This window comes from Rhinolophus ferrumequinum, chromosome 18, assembly GCF_004115265.2.
Source record: "Rhinolophus ferrumequinum isolate MPI-CBG mRhiFer1 chromosome 18, mRhiFer1_v1.p, whole genome shotgun sequence".
NCBI classification, from domain to species: Eukaryota; Metazoa; Chordata; class Mammalia; order Chiroptera; family Rhinolophidae; genus Rhinolophus; species Rhinolophus ferrumequinum.
Window position 1 is genome coordinate 23309015 of NC_046301.1, and position 25405 is coordinate 23334419.

Genomic DNA, 25405 nt, shown 5'->3' on the forward strand with positions numbered 1-25405 from the left:
AGAGAAACTTAGTGGGGAGTTCACAGAGGGCTTTCCAGCTCATCAGACAGCCTTGAAGGGGTGTGAGAGTTCAGAGTATGCCAACCCCAGATAGCCACTCTGATCTATTTTGAGCCGAGGGCAATGAAAAAAACCTGAGATAAGAAAAACTCTCTGCCCTGCCCCTTCCTACCAGGAAGGACAAAATGACTGGTAATCGTTGGAGACAACCCTAGACTCTTATCAACCCAGATAGCTGGCAGGCCCCAGAGGAACCTACATTCCACACCTGCCACTAGTATCCCCCATATGTTTACTTTCTCACTGTTTGCCACCCGTAAAATCCTAAAGCCCTTTGTCTTGCCACTCTTTTGTGAGATTTGTTGTTCTTTTGTTGAGATGCTATATGAGCCCAAGTTCTAACCACCCCCTTTGTGTTACTTATTGTTGAGTACAGCCCATGTGTATATGCAGTGTACCTGTTAATAGACTTCTGTTTGGTTTTCTCTTGTTAATCTGTTTTTGTCAGTCTAATTTGTAGGGCTCAACCAGGGAACCTAAGATGGATAAAGGAAAAAGTTGTTTCCTTCCTACCGGGGAAAAAAAACTCGTAAGGGAAGGGCCCCAAAGAGATCCTATTGTTCTCTTCATTAAGGCGTGGACCACATTTCACCACTGCCTTGACCAGTCAACCACTTAATTTTACTCCTTAATTTCCCCCATTTATTTCAGATTGACCAACATGTTCCTAAGCATTTAGTCTTGGGCAAGTCTTGTGACACTGTCAGATACCCTTATCGAGTGACTTATGTTTTAAAAACCTGTCATTTTCATGATGGAGGCTGGAGTCTGGAGGAGGAGGAACTGAAGCGTTTGTGATGTTGTGGCTTGACTGCTCATTAGAACCACCAGAGGAGCTGTGTGTGTGTGTGTGTGTGTGTGTGTGAATTAGTATGTAAGAGTTTATTATTATTACTTAAGCCCTGGCTCCAGGGACAGCATTGATCAGGCCGGGAATTCTGGAAGAATACCTTTGGGATTTCTGTAGTTAAGTTGGGTCCTGCTACTTCTTTTCCAGGTGTTGGTATTGGCCTGTGTTTGAGTGATATTCTTCAGCCTGTGATACTCCCCATCCTCTCTTCTCAGCCTTCGCACCACATGTTTGACGTTAGCATGAGCCTGTGCTGTACCATCACACAGCTGGAGACAGTTGTGTCAAGACCTGCAATGTCATCCCACCCAGGGTCACAGGTGCCGGAGTGAGCACTGATGCCAGGATCGCATCATGCATGGTGCATATCTTATTGCAGCGGAAAGACGTGGGGCTGCGTATGAGGGCTGCAGGTACGGGCCCTTCTGTTTGTGAGCAACTAGAACTATCTAATGACGATATCTGTCGTCTCTGTGATCCTCGACAGTGTAACGCTGGTATTTCCATTTTGCCCTTGAGTGATAGAATTAAGAATGAGGTGATGAATCTTATTTCTTGAAATTCTACAGCCTGTGTTTATTCAGATTCCTCAAAATTAATGGACCAGATTCACTTGGTTTCACTTGGTGGGTGTGGCCCGTGAGACTTTGAAGTTATGGCAACCAGGATTTAAGGTACCTTATTAATGGGGAGGTAAGAAGGAGCCTGTGCTAGCCCAAGACAAGAAAATACCTAGCAGAAGGCTGTAGTGCTACAGGATGTGTGGACTTGCTGCAGCACTGGCTTGATCATTCCTTATTTTCTTCTTTTATTTACGGCACACCATTGAGTGGGCCAGGCCCTGTGGGTGCCTGGCTCATGGTAGGTGCACCTTGAATGTTTGTGGAGTAAATACGATAATGATTTGTAGAAGGAACTCCTTCTCCATGGCCCTGGGCTGCTCGTGCAGGTGGACTTCCTTATTGGTCACTTCTGTAATGAATGTGGGTTGAATATTCCTGCTTACTGATTTCTCCAGCTATGTTTTCTTCTTGGCTCTTTGTAGGAATGGACATCATTTCTGTCTCACTCCTACATCCTCTCCACATAAGTCTTGGATTTGTCCATTGTGACATTCACGTTTATAAACCTATTCTTATAACTTGTCATGGACTGGGAGAAATTAGGCTTCAATATTGTTCACAAACGAATCATACTCTGCATTTCTATGTGTGTCTTAGTTTTCTATATACTTTCCTTTTGTTTTTGGCCTAGTTTCTGTCCTTTCTCCGTTTTTCCCCAGCTGCTATTTTCTTGTTCATACACACATCAGGATTAAGAGTGAGAACCAGTGGAAAAACTGTTTTAGAGAAGGATTGTGATAAGAGGATGCCCATATTTACTAAGGGTGTTTCTTTCTTTATTATGATTAATTCTAATTTATGCTATTCATTTTGCTGAGGGAATGAAAGGAAACAACTGAAACCAACTGTGTTGTTGTTAGGGTTCTAGTCGGCCCCTTGGCCCTGGTCTTTCTCCCGGATGTCCTGTCGAGGGCCTGGCACACAGGAGGCCCTTAATAAATGTTTATTTAGTGCCTACACCGGAAACAGAGAGGCTTTTAAAACCTCAAATTAGTTCAATAAAAAGATTGAAATGGAAATGGGGGAAAAGACTGAAATGGAAATGATATTTCAGAGTTCTCTGTGGATCTTGTTTCTCATTCCTGCTTTTTCTCTATTAGCGCTGAAAATTGAAAATTGACTGCATTTAATTTCAAATTTATTAATCGATATGCAGTTTGTTTTTCCTGAAAAATCACTGTTGTTTGAGTACTAGTCAGATTGATTTATTCAATTAATTTTCAAACTTTTGACTCACTTTGAGCTTAAAAGCTTGTTCCATACCTTCAAATAGTTCAAATAAATTACCCCACTAAAACTATGGGAGAGTTAATTGTAAAGCTTAAGTAACAAAAATCTCTATTTATGGAACCCAATTTTCCAAGGATGTAGGCTTTATGAAATGAAAATGACTGTTGCAATGACTAGTGTAAAATCAACCTTCCACTCAAGAGGATGGCAATGACATCGCACTAGTGTGTCAGACAATTCCCTTCAGTGAATTGTCCCTTAAACACTCTCAATTGCATGCATGGCTTGGGATTTCTGTCTCTGGAACTGGTCCCTATTGCAGTTGCCTCTTCTTCTTGGCTTCTTTTCCCCTCACGCCATGAGGTGGGTGTGGTCAGCCTGAAATTTCCTTCTGCACTCCAGCTTCCCTTCCTCGTTCCCTTCCTCAGTTTCCAAGAACTGTTCAGGTTTCTCTCTGGAAATTAGTCTCTTCTAGAATTCCCTTTTCTCCTTTTCTGCATCAGGCATTTGTTGATGTATTTCCTTGGTGGTTAGCATTTGTTACCCAGTGAAAATGTCAACACCTGTAAGTTTCTTCCTAGCTCTCACATTTCCTGAGAACAACAAGCTGATTTCCATGTTTACAGAATATTATTTTTAATGGAAGTGCCCTTTACCCTGACTTGTTCTGTAAAAAAATGAAATTTTGTCTTATTTTCTCTCATTTTTGTGCTAGGTCTTGGACCCAATATTTTTATAGTTGAAAGCTGTGTTTTTTAGCTTTCTTTCCTCTGACTCACACTGACAGTTTTAAATTTGATTTTCAGTTAATTTTAGTTATGAAAACTAGCCTAACAAAGTATAATCAATTAGCTAAGCGATTGCCACTAGTTCCTGTGGATTTTTAACTATACAATCAATGAGTTCACTTCAGGTTGCGTGTCTTAATGTAAAAGATGAACTCTTATTGCTTAGAAGCCTGGAATTTGTCTAATGGATGGCAGTAGTTACTTATAAATAACTTAATGATGAAAGAAATAGTGGGAAACCATCACGGATAGAAGAAAAGCCAATGCGGGCTCACGAGTGCCCTTAAATAAAAAGAGTCTCATAGACTTAAATACATATGCAGTTTCTTCTAGCAGCAATCATTGAGCTACATCTTAGCCAGATTTTTTCTAAAGGTCCCAGTGAAGTTTGACTGTCCCTTCCTTTTCCTTACGTTTCACAACCCAGGAAAGGGGACTTTCCTAGGAATTGAACGGATTTTCTTCAGCTCCTGCAGATAAAGATGAGATTTCAGATCTGATTCACAGTACACTGATTTCTAGCTCTCAAGAAACAGTGATTGTGTCTTCATTTCCTTTGCTTCCACCTCCCAAAAGGGTACAAGAAAATGTGTATACAGTTGAGAACGGACACATTTTCTACACTGACTGTAGGAAAGAGAAAACAGGCAAGCAACACTCTACATAAAGTTCCAATGCAAACACGGGTCTCAGGCATCTGCAGCTGACCTGGTGGCCCCTGGCTAGTTCTAATCACTCTGCTTCCCAGATGGAAATCTTGGCAAAATTCTGGTTGGCCTGAATTGATGTGAGGTCAGTTCAGAGGACAAAAGACAAGTGGGTGCACGCTTTTCTGTTCCAAAAGTGAAATTTCTTTCAAGGAGGTCACACTCCTCCTCCTCAAACCACTTCAGTTTTCCCTGATGGTTGCTTCATGGGAGTGTGCCATCATCACAAGACAATGTCACAAACCAACGAATGCCAAATTATTGGGGCTGACCAAATAGCTGTCACCCAACTCTAGATCCCAATGAATGGCTTTATGGTGTTCCTTTTCTCAGATTTAACCTGTGCATCTTTCTCCCCTGTAGCACCATAAGCCTTTAACGGGCATTCAAGGCTAATTCAATAACCTCGTCTCCAGTGAAAATGTGAAAATACACTCATCTGAAAATTGCCTTCTTATAGGGAACTAGTCTCTTTGGATTTCGTTTAAGAATGACTTACTTTGCAGAAAGCCAGGGGCGCGCCCTTGGGGGAGAAGGGGCTGTAAGTAGGACATCATGAGGGGACCATTTGTAGGCCAGATGGCCCCACATGCCGAGCAGACTCGAGGTTCTGAGGGAGCTTGAGGTTGAGCAAACAAGAACTCAGTGCTTCCTGGAGCTAGGGTCAAAAAGGCCAGTAAGTATGAGTATTTTAGATAAGAGTCTGTGTGGGCGACATCGCCCACCTCTGTAGGGAGAGATATTTCAGTGTGTCTTTTGATGACTACTCCAGAGTGATTCACGACAATTCAGAGAGACATTTATCTGGAATGGTGTTCTTTACAGATTAATGATGATGGCAAAAAATAGTGTGCTCACATCTTTTGAGAATTAGAGGTTGTTGCGGAAATGTTTGTCATAAATCATTAAAGAAGAGTTCACAAAATTGTTAACTCAGACCTTTTTTTTTTTTTAACAAAAACAAACCAATAACACACGTGTAGAAAAAAGATCAGAAGGAAATGCATTGAAATGTTCATAGTTCACAAAATGGTGGCATTCTGTTTTCTTTTTTGTACTAATATGTGTATTCTAAATTTTCTACCAAATGCCAACAGGACAATTATTAAAAATTAAATATCATTGTTTGTCTTTTAACACTATACCTGGTTTTGAGGTCATTAAGAAAGAAAGAAAAAACAAATCTCCCAGAACTCCAGCAAATGAAATGGAGATCAGAAGCCCAGAGTCGGACGGGAAGCTATAGTAGGTTAGTCAAATGCTTCGCCTCTCCCCATGTGCCCCCGGAATATGGAATGGCCATGACAGTCAACTCCAGTTTAGATAACAAACGAAAGAAAGAGAGAAGCTTTTATTGGAATTGTCAGCCTTAGCCTTGAGATAGCACACAAGTGGTTTTAACAGCCAAATCACATCTTTGCGAACAATGTCACAAAGATAGAGAAGGAGCATTATATTTTTTATTTCACAGATGTCCTGAATAAAGTACACTTGGTTCCAATTTCATCTTGATAACGCATCACAGATCACAGTGACAGGCTCGCTGGAAAATCACTGATACTGAGTTCAGCTTGGTTTTTTCCTACTCTGGGTAGAGAAGCTGGGCATTTTCATTAGCACTGACACATTACTATTACTTACTATTTAAAAAATCGTCTTGGTTTTGATGGATTTCTTGGCACTGGTACTAGAGTACGCAGGTGGGACAGGTGAACTTCAGCAAGGGTCCTCTCTAGCTAAACACAACCTGATATCACCTACCATCTGCCACAGTATGTGCTTAAGAGACATGGTTTACAAACTAAGTAGACACTAAAACTCTGGTATCCTAGGCTCACATGATCTCTAGTACCAACCTTAGCTGTATTTTCAAAGGTAATAGGAACCAAAACAATAATGACTTTCTGCAGGTCTCTCGCATGGGGAGAGCTCCCTTACTAAAAGGTCCGAGTAACCTGGAAGATGGAGCACCGCTGTTGAGAAAAGAATGATGGGCTCTCCCTTCTCCCTGGTGGGAGCAGGTCCTTGAACATCTAAGCTAAAGGCCCCGTGGAAGCTCACACACTTTCGGTAATCTTAGGTTCATCCTGGAGTTTGTAGGGCTGGATCCTGTGTGGTTTGGAGTTTTACCTTAACTAGGATCCAATAGGAGAAACAGAAGCAAGTCAGACAGGGCCACACCACTCCTGTGAGAAAAGCTGCATGTAAACAGGCATCAGACAGCAGACGAGAACACAGAAAGAGAAAGAGCACAGTCTCAGCGGAGCTCAGTACTGCCAGGAGTGTGAGTCAGCTTGCCTTTAATGCGAGGTTCCTCCAGGGCCCCAGGGAGACCTGGCCGCGGCAGAGAGGGAGGGAAAAACAGAGGCAGAGCAGACGAATAAAGGAGCTAGTTTCATATGCCTCCCCAACTAGAATGGGATTTGGTGAGCATGGAAATAGTACTTTATGGCTCTGTTGTTCACAGTTCCCAGCATGCTGATGGGTCAGTGAGAGGATGGGCGGGGTGACTAGAGGAGACAGAGTGACCCCCCATTCCCTAACATGTACACACTAAGCAGCAGAGACACGACACCTTCCATTGACCCAGAAACTCTTTAATTCTAATGTGGTTCTTAATCTTCCAAAATAATCCACATTTCTGAACTATCCTTCAAAACTGTCATTACTGTGTTTCCCTGAAAATAAAACCGAGCTGGACAATAGCTCTAATATGTGTTTTGGAGCAAAAATCAATATAAGACCCGGTCTTATTTTCCTATAATATAAGACCAGATCTTGTAATATAATATAATATAATATAATATAATATACTGAGTCTTATATAATATAATGTAATACAATATCAGGTCTTACATTAATTTTTGCTCCAAAAGATGCATTAGAGCTGATGGTCCTGCTAGGTCTTATTTTCAGGGAAACACGGTAATACAAGCAAGTTTTTGGTGGGTTAACGATGTTGTAAACAGCACTGCCCTGGGCCTGGTTGAGAGGATCGTACATACTTAAAGTGGCCACATGAATCTATAGGCGTGGCCCGATCTGTTGTCCCCATCCTACAAAGTGCATATAATACAATTATTAAAAATTAAATATTGTTTATCTTTTAACACCACACCTGGTTTTGAGGTTATTAAAAAAGGATGAAAAAACTACACACTGACCACATTGTATCATCAACCTTGGTCCAAGTGGGTCGCCATCCTCTCCTACCTGCATCCATGCTACAGCTTTCTAACTGGTCTCTCTGCTTCTACTTCTGTTCTCACCTCCCACCCCTATTCCCACTCAACAAAGCAGCCGGAGTGATGCTCTGAAAGCATCGGTCACATCCTGTCACTACTCTGCTCCATATGTCTCCATGGTTCTCCTCAACGAGGGAAATGCAGCATCATTACAGATATGGCTCCCATGACTTCCATGACCTCGTTCTCTGCTCCCTTTGCTCACTCGCCTCCAGTTATATGCTTCCAGCTCAGGATCATTGCACTTGTAGTTTTCTCGGCTTGGAAGAGTCTTCTAGATATTGGCATCCACCAAGGCTTTGCTTAAATGTCTCCTTCCCAGTGAAGTCTACCCCAACTCTATTAGAATTGCACCCCTACCCCACCTTCCCTGGCACTTCCACACTTGACTTTTTACCATAGCATATAGCAATCATCACCTTAAAAATATTATTTATTTATTTTGCTTATTGTTTGCCCCCCCGCCCCCAAGAATAGAAGCTTCCTGAAGGCAGAGGTTTTAAATCTACTTTGTTCACAACTGTGTCCTCAGTACCTAGAATGGTATTTCACGTATGGTAGGTGTTCAAAAATATTTGTGAACTGAATTTGCTGAGTTTTTCTAGAAGTCTTGTCGATAGTTTTATTGTGTACAGTTTTATATATTTGAAAGGTCATGTCTGATTGGAACAAGAAAAACATTTGTAAAACCTTATACACACCATCTGGAGGCTGTTCTGCGGCCTATATATTGAAATGGCTTGTAAGTGGCAGCTAAATGTCCTGTGAATAGAAATCAACACCAAGAGAACCCGCTCGGTCTTCTATGTTCCTTCTCAAATGAAGTTGTAGATCACTGGCTGAAGAAAGTATATACATCTTACGCTTATCTAGGTTGTGTCTGGTGCATGGAAAATACTATTTTTTTCTCAATGTTTCTTTCTAACAGTCCACTTTTGATGACCCTAAATGGCTTTAAAATGAAATGAAATACAAAAGACAGCTTTGATGCCAGATATCTCCAAGCCCATCTGTATACTTGTTTATTTTTCATGAGGTTTGTTTCATTAGAAACCTGGACATAAATGATAAAAGGCTTATTGGATTGGTTTTCGTCGTGTAGGTGAAAATAGCTGGAGACAATAACTTTAGAGGCCTTTCAAGGGTATTATCCAATACTTTCACCGATCTTGTTTACATATATCAGTTCCATTGTCTAAAAAGCCATAATTATTCTCTTGACTTTTCTTTGTGAATTGATATTGTTATTGAAAATAACATCCCTGAAGGCAGAGCAAGGTAATACTCATTTTTTAAAAAAGCTATCTTATTATGTTTACCTTGTTGTTAAGTGCATTTCTTATTTAGCCTAGAAGTGTCATAGTGTGGCAAACTAGTGTTATCTTACATAATGGTTGTAATTTAGAAATGAAAACCACTAGGTATCTTCTCTTCTTTGCCTTCGATTTGCTACCTGGGTGATTTGGGGGGCTCTATCTGTAAATATATACAAAACGCATAACAGTAAATAAATTACAGAGGTATAATTCCATTGAGGGTTCTGGAAACAGCTTTTAGCCTCACGAGGCAAGCTCTTACAGTCTGTCAGATCACAATTGTAAGGCAGAATTATAGCTCCGTTATTCAAGGTTTGCTTGTTGTTAATTTTATGGAGGACATAAAAGCTAATGTAAAGCATCTGTCGCATCCTTGACCCCTTTAAGAAACCTGTATCCATGGCAGCTGAGATCAGGTAGGAGGAGGAGGAGGCCCTGAAACTTCACAGGGCTTTTCAATGAAAAGGAATACCTGGTCCCTTGAATATCTCTTTGATGCTGAATCCGTGTGGTGATAAGGTTGGGGTAAATTTCAATCTATTCAGTTAACATATATTTATCGGGCTCATACTATGTGGCAGGACCGATTCTAGACGCTGAGTTTACAGCAGTGAACAAATCAGGCAAGAAACCATCCTGCCTTCTTGGGGCTTACTTATACTCCAACGACACAAGTAGGATATGAGATATGTTATAGGTGACAAACCATTTCACATGAAATCGGTTTAAGGAAAGATAGTTGAAGAAAAATAGGGCCTCAGTGCTGGGGGCGGTGGTTGCTTTTTAAATAGAATGGGTGAGAAACACTTCACTGATGTGGTGGTATTTTAGCCAAGGGCTGAAGGAGGCTTGGGAGCGAGGCCAGACGCAGGAGCGAGGGCAGCCTGTGCAAAGGCCTTGAGACAGAAGGCTTGGCAGAGGAGCAGCGATGCCAGTGAGACCAAAGGGTGTGGAAGGGAGTGATGGGGGATGAGACTCCAGAAGATTCAGAGCACAAGATCCTACAAGGCTTTCTAGGTCAAGGGAGGGCCTTGGGAGCCTCTGAGTAGAGTGGGAAGCCACTGGAGAGTTTTGAGCAGAAAAGTGATTAAATTACAAGAGGATCGTAATGGCTACTTCATAGAAAGCAGATGATCAGGAGGCAAGGGTTTAAAGAGGAGCAATTAGGAGGCTACTGCAAAATCCAGGCAAGAGAGTGGAATGGTTTGGAGGTAGGTGGCAGGTGGAGGTGGTCAGATGTATTCTACCTTTGGTTGTATGTTGAAGGTAGAGCCAACAGAATTTGCTGACAGAGTGGATGCGGTGTCACCCCACAGGCCCATGTCCCTGGAACTGCTGCCAAGGTGCCAGAGATCTTGGAGACTCCCCCTCCCTCCTGCATTGGCTGTGATGATGAGTTCTCAACACCACACCGTTCATCATGTTGCTGCTTCCTTTGCTGGTTTTTGCCCGGGGCACCTGTATCGCATTTGCTAGGGCACAAAGACATTATTCTGCTGCCCTCTGTTTTCTGAAACTCAGCTTCTTGTTGTCATTGCGAGGAGTTCCTGCTATCTCTCAGCAATTCTCCTGGATCAAAGAACAACAGTCTCCATCTCCTCCACCCCGTCATCTCATTGTGTCAGCTATTCCCCTGCCAGAATCTCAGACGTCTCTTTCTTTCCGACTCTGCACCAAGCCTTCACTGCTTCACGTTAGGCTGATGCAATCATTTTCATACTGGCTGTTTTTGTTTCCCTGCCTCCAGAAACCTAGGAGCTGGCAGCAAACATCATCCTCGTCCAGCTTCGTTTTCATCCTCCTGCTGTCCCTTTCAGATTTCTGTCCTGGCTTCCAAGTCGCCTCCACCCACAACGCCCCCTTTCCAATGTCAGTTGTTTAGCATATCCTTTGGTACATATTCCTACCACATCCTTTTCATCTCCAGCATATATTTATGTAATTTCGAATTCTCTCTGGCAAATCACCTTGAGAACCGTGAGCGGAGAAAGCAAACATGGGGTCTGGATTGGGGAGAGGTTTTCCCTGTTTCTGTTCTCTGCTCTTCCCTGCCCAGCACTTCAGAACTGACCAGAATAATGCTTCATTGTACTAGGGAATACCACCGGGAGTTGTAACTCTTCACTCTGTGAATCTTTATTTTTCTTCTTAGTGTAAATTAATTAATTGGTGTTAGTCATTTATATAATTCACCACATACTTCTGTTCTTCTGATGCACAAAACAGGATTGTACTTGTTGGCCTCTGTTTGGTGGGATAGCACTGTGTGACTAATTCTGGCCGACGACTTGAAGCAATATTTGTAATTTCGGAGCCAGTGCATTGAATTGCCAGAAGAACCTTCTTTCCCTTGAGGATGACGATTGCAACTTCTGAAGTGGCAACCTGGGTCGCTGGTGGTGGCCTGGGTCTCTGAGGAACTCTGAGGAACAGAGCCCCGTGGCAACCTGTGATGGATAAGCAACAGGAGGGAGAAATCCTTGTTTTGACCACTGAGATTTTAGGTGTTTTGGTGTTTTTGTTTGTTTGTTTTTATTACTGCAGCATCACCTATTCTGTCTTGTGTGATATATTATTCAGGTCATCTCTCTGTGATGGTCACTTGAGAATAGCACCTCAGGCAAATGAGGTTTGGGATGGATGCAAAGGACAAACCTAAGTGAGCTGCCAGAGTTGCCTATGCTGGTCCTGGGGTTCCTAAGAATGACGGTGCTAGAAAAGGGAACAGGGTTACAAAGGGAGGAAGTGGAGGGACCTTGAAGGCAAAATGGAGAAATATCTTGGGTCTGTCTAAGGTTGGGCCTATGGCCTCTATGGCTTCTCCATGGTGACAAAAAATGTATATATTTAGTGATTTCTGCCTAACAACATACAGCCTAAGGCTAGATGCTTTGCAGCTGGGGTCCCATTTGGTTAGGAGGGAATTTCCATTACAGGTGATGGCAAGAAGGCAAGGGCAGAGGGAAGACTGCCTCCATCCTGTAACCTCCAAAGGGGCTAGCTAACACGCCCCATTTGCCCAGGTCTATCAGGGTTATTCAAATGACTGATCCCAGACGGTATCCGTGAGAAGGTACTGCAAGGTCAGGAGAACTCAGCAAGGCCTGCTGCTGTGTAAGTACGCGGTGTGTCAAAGGAATGATTTCTAGCTTCCTGTAGATACCATTAGCTAAATTGTAGTCGTACCTCCTTTGCCAGGATCACTGTTTCTTGCTTTGAACTTTTGGGGGAAGGAGGAGGGGAGAAGTAAATGCCCTCTCCGTCCCTCCCTTTTGTGTGAAGCCAGGAAAAGGAGCCTGCTGTTTAGAAAGTTGCTTTGTTTTTAATTGGTGGGAGGAGGCTTGTGAGAGCCTCGGGCTTTCCTTTCCACTTGTGCTATGGTTTTGTGACAGTGTAAAGTCAGTCTTAGCACAGTTACAGCTCGCCTGAGCTGTCAGTAACTCAGAGACTTCAAGGCTGATGAAAACCCATGACTAAAAAAAAATTACCATAATCCAGTGACAGGCGTGAAGAGAAAGCCATAATAATACTGATAACGATGTGCCAGTTAAGAGGCTATTATAGTTAGTGCCTTACTTCAGCACAAAGAAATCCCAGGGTTGCCACTGAGGCAACCAGTGCCGTGTTAATGGCTGTGACCAGGTCTGTGCAGGACCCACCTCAGACACCGTGTCTTCACCTGGGAGAGGAAGACAGATGAAATGGGACCACCTGCAGTAATTGGTTTGCTGGAAGTTGTGTTGGTGGCAGAACAGTTGGTGTTCTCTGCTGTGATCCAGCACAGTTACGGGACCAGCAGGCAATGAGACTCTAGGTTTCAATCCAAAAAGTCCAACTAATTGCCCGAACCCCACTGAATACTTCCCTTGAAGACTCTCACGCCGGAGTCCTCAAAAACACCTTATGTTGTCCCTTTTGCCACCAGAGCTGTCCTTCTGTCCAGGACATTTCTTTGCTACCCACCCTGCCCTGACTTGGGCCTCTGCATGAGATCACATACTCTGGTCTCCGTTTCTTGGGGCCTTTCTAGTAGGTGACTCCAGCCACTTGATAAGCTCACTGAAGCTAAATTGTTAAGACTGCTAATAGTTTAAGGTGTTAGTCATTCTACTTCACTTATTTGCATTTTAACAGTGACTTTTCAGCTTTAAGCCAAATGTGTTACTGCTTAGAATTTAGGGCATACAACTAAAGGCTAGTGGGGGATGGTATTTGGGAGCATGAGTCTGTAAAACTTTTTAATAGGTCCCTGTATTATGTAGGTATGGCATTTGCCTCCTTCTTTCTTCCCGCTCTCTCTTTGCCTCCCTTGCTAATGCTCTTTCCTCTGCCCCATCTTCTTGGCAAGGCAAATACTGCTCATTCTTCTGACCCAGCTCAAAACTGATGGCTTCTGTGACGTCTTCTTCCCAACCAGAATTGATCAATCATTTCCTTGTCTGGGATTTATAGGTCAGTGGTTCTTAACACTTGTTGCATATTAGAATCACCTGATATATTAGTCAGGGTTCCCCAGACAAGCAGAACCAAAATATATACAATATAATATATATATTTACATATTCGACAAGGAATTGGCTCCCACAATTATGGAGGCTAACAAGTCCCAAGATCTGCCGTCTGGAGACCCAAGAGAGCCAATGGTGTAGTTTCAATTTGAAGGCCAGCCGGCTGGAGACCAAGAAAGAGCCAATGTTTCAGTTCAAATTCAAGGGCAGGGAAAAAAAAAACGATGTCCCTGCATGAAGGCAGTTAGGCAGGAGAAATTCCCTCAGGAGAGGGTCAAGCCTTCAGCCCATTTGATGAGACCTACCTTCACAGAAACACCCAGAATAATGTTTGACTCACTATCCAGGGATCCTGTGGTCCCGTCAAATCCACACATAAAATTCACCATCACACCTGCGGAACTATTAAAATGTACTTATACCGCTGGGTTTTGATTTCACTAGGCAGGGATAGAACCTGGGCATCAGTATATTTCTAACTTTCTCCTGCAGGCAGGGGGAAAAGCCAAGTAAACATCCATGCTTCCTTTAATAGACTGTAGGACCCGTGAGGGCAGGCGCTGGTCTGACCCATGGTTCCCTCGCCCCGTGCCTGCGTGGTAATTTGTAGCAGATGCCAAATTGATGCTTAATGCTCAGTGGAACCAGCCTGTAGCCTAACTGTTTTGGATTGAGTTATGTCCCCCCAGCAAGATATGTTGAAGTTTTAACTCCCAGGACCTGAGAATGTGACCTTTTTGGTTTTAGGGTAGTTGTAGGTATAATTAGTTAAGATGAGGTCATAGTGGAGTAGGGTGGGCTCTTCATGCAATAGGACCGATGTCCTTAAAGACGAGAAGGGGCACCGAGACAGACACACAGGGAAAACACCATATGAAGACAGAAGCCAAGACTGGAGTGAGGCAGCTGCAAGCCAAGGAACACCCAGGATTGCCTGAAAAGCAGCAGGTCTCAGAGGAAGCACGGTCCTGCTGACACCTTGGTTTCTAACCTGTGGCCGCGGAAACTGTGAGATAATACATTCATTTCTGTTTTTCAGTCATCACTCAGTTTGTGGTACCTTATTATGGCAAACCTAGGAAACCAATACAATAATCAGTTAAACAAAAGAGGTGTTAGGAGAAGGGTCTGCATTACATTCATGGGAAGGTAGAATGGGGCAAACAGGGATTGGTCTTTCTTTTAGTTTGGTTCGAGGAGTATTTTGAGAATTGCTTTCTATTTTCTTCCTTTCTTTCTCTCTTTCTTTTGAAGCTTTAAGGTTTGGGATCTTTCCAATCCAAGTGATCTTGTGAGGTATAATCAAGTCTCTTGAACACAAAGACTTTCCAGAAAGAAGCATCTGAACTGGTCTCATTTCCCAAGCCACACATAGACCCGTTAGAAATTAATAAGCAGGCACCTGGCTTATCAATTACCCTTTCCCCTTAGCGTTGGATCTATTCAGGATTCATTCATCAGATGACATTTCTGGATCTGCAGAATTCAGGATGAGTCATTGGGCTTGGGTGTCCTGTCAAGGTCAGTGAGAGGCACTGCCTGCTTAGCCATCTGCCCCTCGCTCTTTGACGTCCCTTCAAATTAAACACCACACCCTGTGGTAAAATTGCTCTTGCTCTATAAATAGCTTACTTGGCTTGAGTTGCAATGAAAATGTTACCGAGGAAGGGTGTCAGAGAGAAGAAAAAGGAAAGGCCACAGACTCAAGGGCAAATTCCTTGGTCAGATGACTGCAGTCTCTGAGGAATCCCCAGAATTCTCTGTGTAAAAGAGGCATCCTGGGCCTCTTCCCCCATTTCTCTGTGACTTCCTGTACTAAGCTCTCACCCACCAGAGTGAATGTTCCTCTTTTTCCTTCTGCAGTTTCCTCATGCTCGAATTTGTTTTGCATCAGGCAATTGCTGCGCGGTTCCTCTCAGTACACAGGCTCCTTTCGGTGGCCTCGTGGCACACGTCTCATTTCAATCACATCATTACGGAATTAAAATGGAAACTGTCCATAGGCAACACATTGTTACTGATGCTTTCTGCAGCCGCATCGTTATATCATAATATAATTTTATGACTGATCAGCCTACATTTTTATAGGGCTGCTACAAACCTCGCATCTGCTCCCAGAGAAGGGCCCTGATTGCTTCCTAACTGCTGTCTCCCGTTCTCGGTGCTATTTTCTCTAACTTCTGCGTTCCACCCCTGACTGAGTGCTCTTGCCTCCTTCCTATTGGCAGTCCCGTTTGGGTAGACTCACCATGGCTATCACGACTCCACTGTCAGTTCCTGCCAAGGCTTCTCATGTTGTTATTGTTTTTAATGTTTGACCTTTGCCCATTTCCTTCTGCACCCACTACTCAGATTCTTCCTGCCCCTTCTCTCCCTCTCTCTCTCTCTCTCTACACACACACACACACACACACACACACACACGCACACACACGCACATGCACTCTTACTTCCTGTCCTGCACAGCCCCCTACCCCCGCCCTGCTAACCCTCATTATTGGCCATGTGCTACATTAAATCGAGTTCCTTCCTCGTGTCCATGGTGTAAAGACAGAGAAGTGCTTAGGGACAGGCAGTGCTTAGGGACAGGGGTTCTTGGCTCCACTGAGACATTCACATCTTATAGTTCCTGACGCTTCCATTTCTGAAAAAGCTTCACCTCAAAGTCACACGTAATGATGGGCCATGGCTTTCCCAAAGGGATTCCACTACCAGGCAGGTGCAAAATACAGAGAACCTGACAGTGGAGCTATTTCCGGACTCATCTTTCTCAGAGGCTGGTTTTTCACTTCCGCTCCTTTCAATGAATTAGGCTTCCAGAATCTACAATGACTTTGAGGTGTCTGCATAATATCCTGCTGGCTTATTTCTTGTCATTTGTAGTTCCCCAGGGTTTAGAAAAGCCAGGTAGAAAAGTCAGCACACGAGGACTGCACTGGATGGTTTGGGCGGCTCTCACTCTCCCACACTCAGGCCACCTCCCCTCAGGTCTCTTTCTAGGGCTTCTGTACAGTGGTGCTTCTCAGAGTGTGGTTTGGGGGTGGGCACGCTTGGCAGCACGACGGAGCTTTTTAGAAATGCAGACCCCGGGCTCCACACCCAGCCGACTGAACCCGAATCCCTTCACAAGATCTGCAGGTGGTTCGGTGAGGGGAGAGGCGTCCTCACGGCTGTGCTGGAGCTGAGGGGTGCCACCCTCGCCACCGGGTGGTAGGAGGAACCTGCTCACAAATGGTAGCAGGCAGGCTAAGCGCGTTGAGAGGTTATCGGTGTGTCAGCACCGCAACCTTTTACGGGGATTGTTTAGTTAATGTTAATTGTTCTTGGCCTATGGTGTGACTCGAGCAGGATTTACAGAAAGTCACCATCATCTAAAACCCTATAAAAGAGGCATTGGCTTTTAGAGGCCTCGTAACTCATGCCTGGAGACACTTTCTGATCCTTGATGTATCACCCAGATGTATAAATACTGCTTGCATTTGCATAATTCTCGGAGGTATCCAGTCATTTTGCTTTTTAGGGAGGAGGTAGGTGCATCTAAGTGAAGAGCAGTGTTCCTCACATGCTATGATCTGGGTGACGGTGAGAATTTGCTTTATAAAGAGAGATGATTTATCCAGTTTCACTACCCACTTCTGTGCTTCCATGGATTCCATAAATTGTGTGGTTGTTGCTGTTGCCTTCAGCCCAGTGGATGTATGAAGCTGTTTCCACATCACTACGAAACCCTGTTCCTCCTCCCCTGAGTGGCCCACAGGTCAGGGAGAGGAAGAGGCAGACTGGGGATAAAGGCAGTGACAGTGATGGTTCGGGAAGAGCTGCGGCTCAGACGAAAGCGGGTGGAGCACTTCCGGCGGCAGATGGCTGTGAGATGCCACTCGTGGGTTAGACAGGAAAGGAAATTACTGGGCTGGGGACACGGCCATCTGTGCTGACCCATGTCTGAGATCACAGCCATTGGAGAAACAGAACACCTTTTTAGCAGTGACCTTTGGCCTCCTTGCCCTGCCCCCACCACTTTCTTAGTCCCTCTATTCCCTTTCAGTGGAAAGGGATGTGGGTATGTGCGGGCTTCATTCACACTCGGCTTCAGCTGTCTTCAACACTAACTAATTCACCACATTTATTACCCTCCTGAGAGGAGTCGGGCTTCTGCAACTTCCTCTCTTCAAGCCTTGAAAAAGATCATTCCTCACAGTTATTTTCCTAAGTGAAGCATGTCTTACTTTCCACTTTGAAAACCATCTCTTTCATGGTTCTGAAATTTTCTTTATCCTCCTGCATTCCGTCCCCAAACACAGAGAGTCATCGGCTTGCTCACGATGAGACCAAATCCTCCTCATCTTCCCTGAGTTGGCCTTCTTTTGGTTTATTTTTACACTTGCTATTTCTTCCAGCCTCACTGAAATCCTGTGATATAAGTAGGGCGAGTATCGTAATGCCTGTGTCACAGAGGAAGTTGCTGAGGACAGGGAGCGTTGCTCAGGGAGCAGAGCCGAGCTGGAACGCAGACCTTGGGTGGCTTGTCCAGAGCCGCCTGGCCCCAGGGCCCCGGGGGCCTCCGCAGGCTCTCGCTTTCAGGCACCCTGGTGGCAGTGCACTGCGCCCAGTGGCCAGCCTCTCTAAGCCGTCTCTGCTATGTGATGGGACCATCCTTAGTCTACCAGGGAGGGCCAAAGGCAAGAGACTCACTGAGCACAGCACTCCTTCTTGAACTGGGTTTGGCCATCCTGCTCAGGGCGCCTTTGGCAGCACCCGGGTGCTGCTATAACAGCGCTAGAGTCTCTGCACATCCACTCTACTCTCCCCCTGTGGCCCGAAGACTCTGCTGCTCTCACGGGTCTCCTCGGCTGTAGAGTAATTGGTCTGGGATCAGTGACCCATTTTTCTCCACTGAGCAGTATGTGCCATCTGCAGGCTCTCTTGCCCAGATGATGCAAATTCTCCTAAATCCAGCTTCACTGTCACTTGCCATTTGTTCTGCGTCCCAGCTTTGCATCGTCTGCTAATCAGGAAATCTGAATTTCTGTCATTTCACTTCTTCCAGTCTGTAGATGAATTGATGGAGAGTCAGTGGTTCCCAGAAAAGAGAGCTAGAAAATGCCTCATTCGCTGCCTCGCTCGCTCTCTCCCTCCCTCCCTTATTACTGAGCATTCACCTTGCCCAAAGCCCAGTGCTGGGGACCAGGAGGCATAAAGCTGGCCAAGGCCAGATGATGCCTGCCTTCTAGGAGCGAACATGCCAACAGCCTCCATTCCCCAGTGAAACAAAACAAAATGGACAAGAAGGGGGTAGCGCTGAATATTAAATCCCTTCCATCTCACACTAGAATTAGGCTCCCACAGCAGGGACAGCAGGCTTGTTTTCTGATGAATCCCCAGCCCCCAGAAGAGTGTCTGGTACCTGTTCATGCTCAGTAGGTATTGAATTGAATTTGCTTGCATTATGGGCCCCGGCTCTGCCTCCTCGTTTATTCACATCCTTGCTGGGAGACTAGGCCGCTCCTCGGAGGGAGAATATCTTCCTTCTCCTTGAGTTTGGGCTGGGGCAGGCGCCCTGCTTTGACCAAGGGCCCGCAGGGGAAGCAGTGAAAACGTGTTAGTTCCATGTTGAGGCCCGTCAGAGCCCACCGCACATTTCCACTCTCTCAGCCCCTGTCACTGCCATGAGAAGAGCATGCCCTGGATACCCCATTGGTCCAAGGAGGGTGAGAGCCAGCAGTAGAGATCCCGACCTGCAGACCTCCGGTGTAGAGCTGGCTGCCACAGCCTCGCCTTACTTAAATGGCCAGAAAGCTTAACACATTTACTATCTGGATCTTTACAGAAAAAAGTTTGCTGACCTCTGACCTAATAGCAAATGTATTTCAACACTTTGATCACTTAAATTTTGGTGATGAAGAGTATAAGAAACGGTATACGTGGTCAGCATTTATTTTCCTTGTGAGAAGGAAGGAATTCCCCAAGTGTTTCATTGGGAGAAACTCTGGAATCTTTTGACTGGGCCAAATCAAAATCAAAAAAGAAAGATTCTTTCATCTTATTTGAAATCCAAAAGCCAAGCTGCACTAATTATCAAAAGTTGTTTAAAAGTTCAATCACCACCAGACTTATTAATGGATTGGAGTGAATAACTTCCTAACTTTTCTTGTAAGCATGTTCTTAATTTAGAAATTAGCTGTATGTTAGCAAATAAAATATGAAAGAGAGTTTGTACTAAAGGGAACTGACTTGCTTCTTTTCATTCTCAGAGATGAATCAAACAGGGCAGCAATGGCCTTTTTCAGTTCTGCAGCCAAAGAGAATTTTTCAGAGACAGTAAATCCTTATTTATATGTTCCTTAGGGATATACAGTGGCTAACAATGTTTTTGCTCTTAACATTTAAAAACGAAAGCAGTGTATATATAAGAAACAAAATTTTCCCCTTTTTTGCAATTTTAGTAATATATATATATTTACAATTATTTGCGTACAAGGATCCCAAAGTCTCTCGAATAAATATTAAAATCTTTTGAAAGCCAAAGGAAAAGCAAGAATCACCTCAATCATGAGGAAAATTAGTGTTTCAGATCACATATCTAACCTAACCTAACCTAACAATGGTGAAAAGCAATACATGAAGAAAAAAGTGTAACCAACAAGAAATACAGCTAGAAAAGAAAAAATTCTGACTGGCCTCACTCATCTTTGATTAGCCTTTCAGAAAGGAATACAGGAGTGGCAGATGGAAACTGGCAATAGTAAGGATTATAGATAAGAGAGGAGAAAGAGTAGTACACATTCTGGAAAGCTGCTCATCTGTGAACTTAAGAGCTGGCACCTATGAATTGTTTCATTAAGTGACATGGTCAATATTTGATGTTATATGAAGTTATGGGGGTGTAGGCAAAGTACGTATCCTTATTCTTCTAAAGTAAAGGAGGTTGAGAAACAGAGAGATTACTTTATCGGAGTTTGTGCTCAAAGCTGAAACCATTACCAGACATTTCAACACAGTTCACCAGCCATTCAGGTTCTTCCTCAGTCATGAATTGATAGCCTCCTATGTTCAAAGCATTGAGGCAGGCATAGTAGGACACAAACACACATAAAACAGGGCCCTTTCCTACCTGTAACCTACAATTAGCGGAAACAGAATCCAAGCCCTGGATCACACTTGGTAATGTCATCTGCAGTGCTGGCTGAATGACCGACCCTAAGAAAGACTTGGAGAAATTAAGCACGTGAAAATCTAATTTAACATTTTATTTTCAGTAAATAAAAGAGAAGGGTTTCCAGGTGGAGGTCAAATGAAAAATTAAGAGTGGGGCATATGGGTCTGGTTCTAAGAGGTAGGGAGGTAAGCCTCTCTTGTTTTTTAAGAACTGGAAGAAATGCCATTGTAAAACCCACAGTGCTTACTTAAATTCACCTCCTTTCATGGTGGACCAGGAGACTACACTGATGGACACAGTGGGACATACACTTTTTTACAGATTGATTTCTTTTTTAATCTTTTATCCAATTGAAATATATTTTGGTGCATTGTAGATTTCGTTTTTTTCCTCCCAAATAACTTATAGTCTCAGCACCATTTGTTGAATGATGGCTTTTTCCTTTCTCCCACTGTTTTGTGAAAGTATTCAGTAGCCATTTACTGAATGCCTATTATGTGTCAGGAGCTTTGATATGTTAGGTTGGTGTAAAAGTAATTGCAGTTTAAAAGGTTAAAAATGCAAAAACTGCAATTACGTTTGTACCAACCTAAAATTTTCTAATGGACTTGTGCATCTTCTAGGGTGATCCAGAATATGAACTCCCTTCTTTTGTTTGTTAAATCCTCCATCTTATGACTCTTGCTGGAAAGGGGAGATTGTTTTGACTAGAACTTAAAAATGTCAAAAACTTGTTTTCCCAGCCTCCTGTGCACTTAGGTTAGGAGCATGTGATCTAGGCTCAACCAGTCAATGGACTTCACAACTGGATCTATTGCTCCAAAGAGGGTGGACCAAGTAACGGCCATTCTGATGTGTGATGTCAGCAATTCCTGCTTTCTAGGAGCAAACAGGGCAGCGCTAGTTGTGGCAGCCAAGTGTTCAATTGTGGGACTGGAAGTCTTCACATGCTCTTTGGTACCCTGAATTTCTGTGGTCCTGGCTGCTGTCCAGCCTTCCTTTTCCCAAGTCTGATTCTCCAACTTTCTCAGAAAATTTATAAGCAACACAATCGCTTCGAATAAAATCCTTTTCTGCCTGAATTAGACAGAATATGTCTCTGTTGCTTGTAACTAAAAATCTTAACTGATACGTGTAGGATATCATTTGATTCTCAAATCCTCACACCTTTCAAGATATGTATCATCACCTCCATTATATTTAAGTAATTAATATTCAGCAAGATAATTAACTTGCTCAAGAGCACACAGCTAGGAAGTGGTAGAACTGGAGTTCAAATCCAGGTTTCAATTTCTCTGAAGTTCATATTCTTTCTACTCTATCACACAGTGCCAGCATTATCATAAATTATATCACACACAGACAAATTATCTCTCTCTCTCTCTCTCTCTCTCTCTCTCTCGTACATACATATAATCTCTGTGTATAGGATAGATAGATATAGATATATAAGGTGTGATCAAAAAATACAGTGAATGGTTAAGTAAAAATATTTATTATGGTTAAAGCCACATTGCCATTAATCCCCCACAAAATACTCTCCCTTATTTTGAACACTCTTATCCCATCATTCTTGCCACTTTCTGAAGCAGTTCTGGAAGTCCTCTTTCATGAGTGTTTTTAGTTGTGCTGTCATGGCTGCCTCGATGTCCTAAATCAATTCAAAACATTTACCTTTCATGGTCATTTTGACTTTGGAGAAGAGTCAGAGTCAGAAGTCTCATGGTAACAGATCCGGTGAATAAGGTGGATGGATGAGGATACACTGTAATGTTTTTATTTGACAGAAATTGCTGTACCAGAAGCGATGTGTGACACGGAGCGTTGTCATGATGGATGAAGTAAAGACACTCACGAAAGAGGACTTCCAGAACTGCTTCAGAAAGTGACAAGAATGATGGGATAAGTGTGTTCAAAGCAAGGAGATGTATTTTGAGGTGGATTAATGGCAATGTGTCTCTTACTGTAATAAAATTTCTTTACCGTGTCTTTTGATCACACCTTGTAGATATAGCCATAGAGGCAGAAACCACAGATAGTTTCCTTGTCCATGATTATGTTCCACTGGTGTAGCTATTTGTTCTGTGCTCTCACTATGGTTTTATTTATTGCAGCTTTATCATAAGTTTTAAAATGTAGTATAGCAAGTTTTTTATTCTTTTAAATCTTTTTCTTATCCCCTCTTGAGAGCTTATTTTTCTAGAAGAGCACCTGGACGATTTTGTAAAGTCTTTTCAAACTCATGGAGGAACAAATTAGCAGCTTTAATTTAAGATGCTTTAACCTTAATGTTATTTTCGCTTCACAGTTATGTGAGGTATTCATAGCTGTCATGTGTGCACACACCCACCCACTCACTCACAAATATGTACCTATATGAAGATTTCTGGCACCTACATGAAGACTCTTTGTTTGTTAGCGCCAGCATATTTAAAAATTCCCCAGAAGCAGAAGCTGTAGCAGTGTTGGCCTGAGGAGCTCTTTCGCATTAAGGCTGGCCAACAAGCTGAAAGAAGATATCTCTGATAAGAGAACAGCAGTGAGGAGGAAACTAGCTCATCCCAGGCTTTATTTATCATACTGCCTTATTCCTGCAAAAAGCAGCATAGCTCACTTTGAATCTTTCATTTTTTCCTCCCATCATAATTTTGATGCTGTGGGAATTCTCACAAAACAGCATCCAGCAAATAAGTCCCAGGAGAATGTCTGATTTGTGTCTGCATATCGTTTTCCTGGTATGTATCCTAGGTAATAGAAAGGCTAAATAATATCCATGGTCCTGGAAGATTGTCTTCAATTATGGAGTTGTTTAGGCTCTATTAAGAACTGATGAGACTGATAGACCCTGCCTGGTCCAATAAACCAAGAGGGTAATTTCCACCTCTTTAAGTGGATGTGGATTTGATGCATATATATTCATCACAAGTTAATGAAAAGCCTGTGTGTTGATCCAGGAGGACACCAAGTTCTTCCTTTCCCCTTGCAGAGAAAAAACATTCAAGTAAAAACATCCTTGTGAGAATTCCCCGTAGGAAATTTCATGCATCTGCTCAGATTAAAAAGGCATCAATTTATTTATTTCCTCTGATAGAGAGGGATTTCTCTGAACACTGAGTTCTCTCCTGGAAGGCCAGTGCCTTGGTTCTGGGAATTGAGAGACACTAGAAGACGGGAGCGATGCTCTTTAGAGTAGCTTCTGAGGGTGTAAGATGCGGGTAGCCCCATGTAAACTGTGCAGCTGCTTTTGTTGCTGGCACAGACTCAGGGCCAGGAAATTTCTGAGACTCGGTGCTTTTATTTCAGATTCAGGGTTCTTCTTTGGTACCACAATTCACACAGGTATTTCTAGCCTGTCTCAGGTAGAATTGTGGATAACATCAGAAGTGGAACTCGGCTTGTAGCACCCAGAGAACTAACGTCTTCTTCTAAAATTAAATTAGGATTAGCCGTTGTACCTCCTATCTCTGAAAGCTGTGCAGCATACTAAGGTGGAGCTGAAGGCCGTGCCAGGATATTTATGCCACATTTGCAGCAACGTTTCCAATAAAACAATTGACTTGATGAGCAGAGAGTGAATCGTAGTGTAACTATCTAATCTCATGACCCACTCTCCACTGGAGTAATAATTAACTGTTGGTGTGCTCTGAGCTGCCAGATAACATTCTCTGCCTTGGCTTTTCGTCAGCAAGAACCCAGAAGTAGGCTCAGTGGCTTCTGAGGAAAGCCAGTTAAGAAACTGGATTTTCCTATTGAAAAGCCAGCACTTTAGTTTGTCCGGATTTGGAATAGAACTGTTTTTCTGGCTAAAGTTGTGGTGGCAGTGACTGAAAACACCTTTCTCACGTAGACACATTCGGTAAGGTCAGGTCTGGGCATCCATAAATAAAAACAAAACAAAAAACCCTCACAAGTTAATCCAAAAGGACAAAATGACAGTTACTATTATGCTGCTGTCTTCGGGCAGGAGGCTATACGCCTCCTAATTAGGTATTAATTAGGTAGTAATGGTCCTTTCTCACACTACTGCGGTGAGAAAGAACTTGATTTAGTTTTAAAGAAACCTGACTTTACTATTAATTTAAACAAATTGAAAATACATACTTGACATCCTTTCAGCTGCTTGGAGTTTCCATACTGAGTATTTTGTAACCAGTACGCATTTGATTCCTCTAGTGGTCATGAGCTCTGGTATTAATATGTGTGCACAAGGCCGTACAACTCAGCTCGCAGTGCAGTCTCCTGTTGTGTTTTGAGTGAGTGACTTATGACTGTAAGTTTCATGGTAGCTACAGAGAAAAGATACCTGAGTTTTTTAATGATGTCCCCTTCCGAGGTAAAGTGTCAAAATAATTCTTCCATTTAATTTTTCTGGAATCCAGTGGAAATGTACCGCCCTCTTTTCCTCCTTTCTCGAGTGAGTGATTAACCATTGCTCAGGAACTAATGCAACAGTCTGAAATCTTAGGTGAGTAAAACCTGTTTCCCCTCCCCCCAATTTAAATTTCCCTCCCCCCCATTTAAATTTAAATCCCAATTTAAAAAGGTTGACATTCAAAATTGCTTATAATATTGCTCACCAAAGCTGGAAAAAAAAGTCCAAGTGATTACAAGTTCTTTATTTCATAAGTAAAACACATTGGCTGGTTTCACAGTGTTGATGGGAGCCCGGTAGTGTTATCAAATTATGGTTCTCCTAGCATGGTGCGTGTTCTCTGGGAGGGTCTGTCTCTCATGGGTGAAAAGGAGGCAAAGTAATTTTATATCAAATGTGTGCTATCATCGTGAAAACTGTCCAGGTTTCTGAAAATGTTAATGAACATCCAAATGTTGACAGTTTACTAAAACAGTGAGAAACCATTCAGCCCCAGAGTAGGTGATTCACAAAAGCAAATGGAGAGGACTCATTAATCCTAGATGCTGAA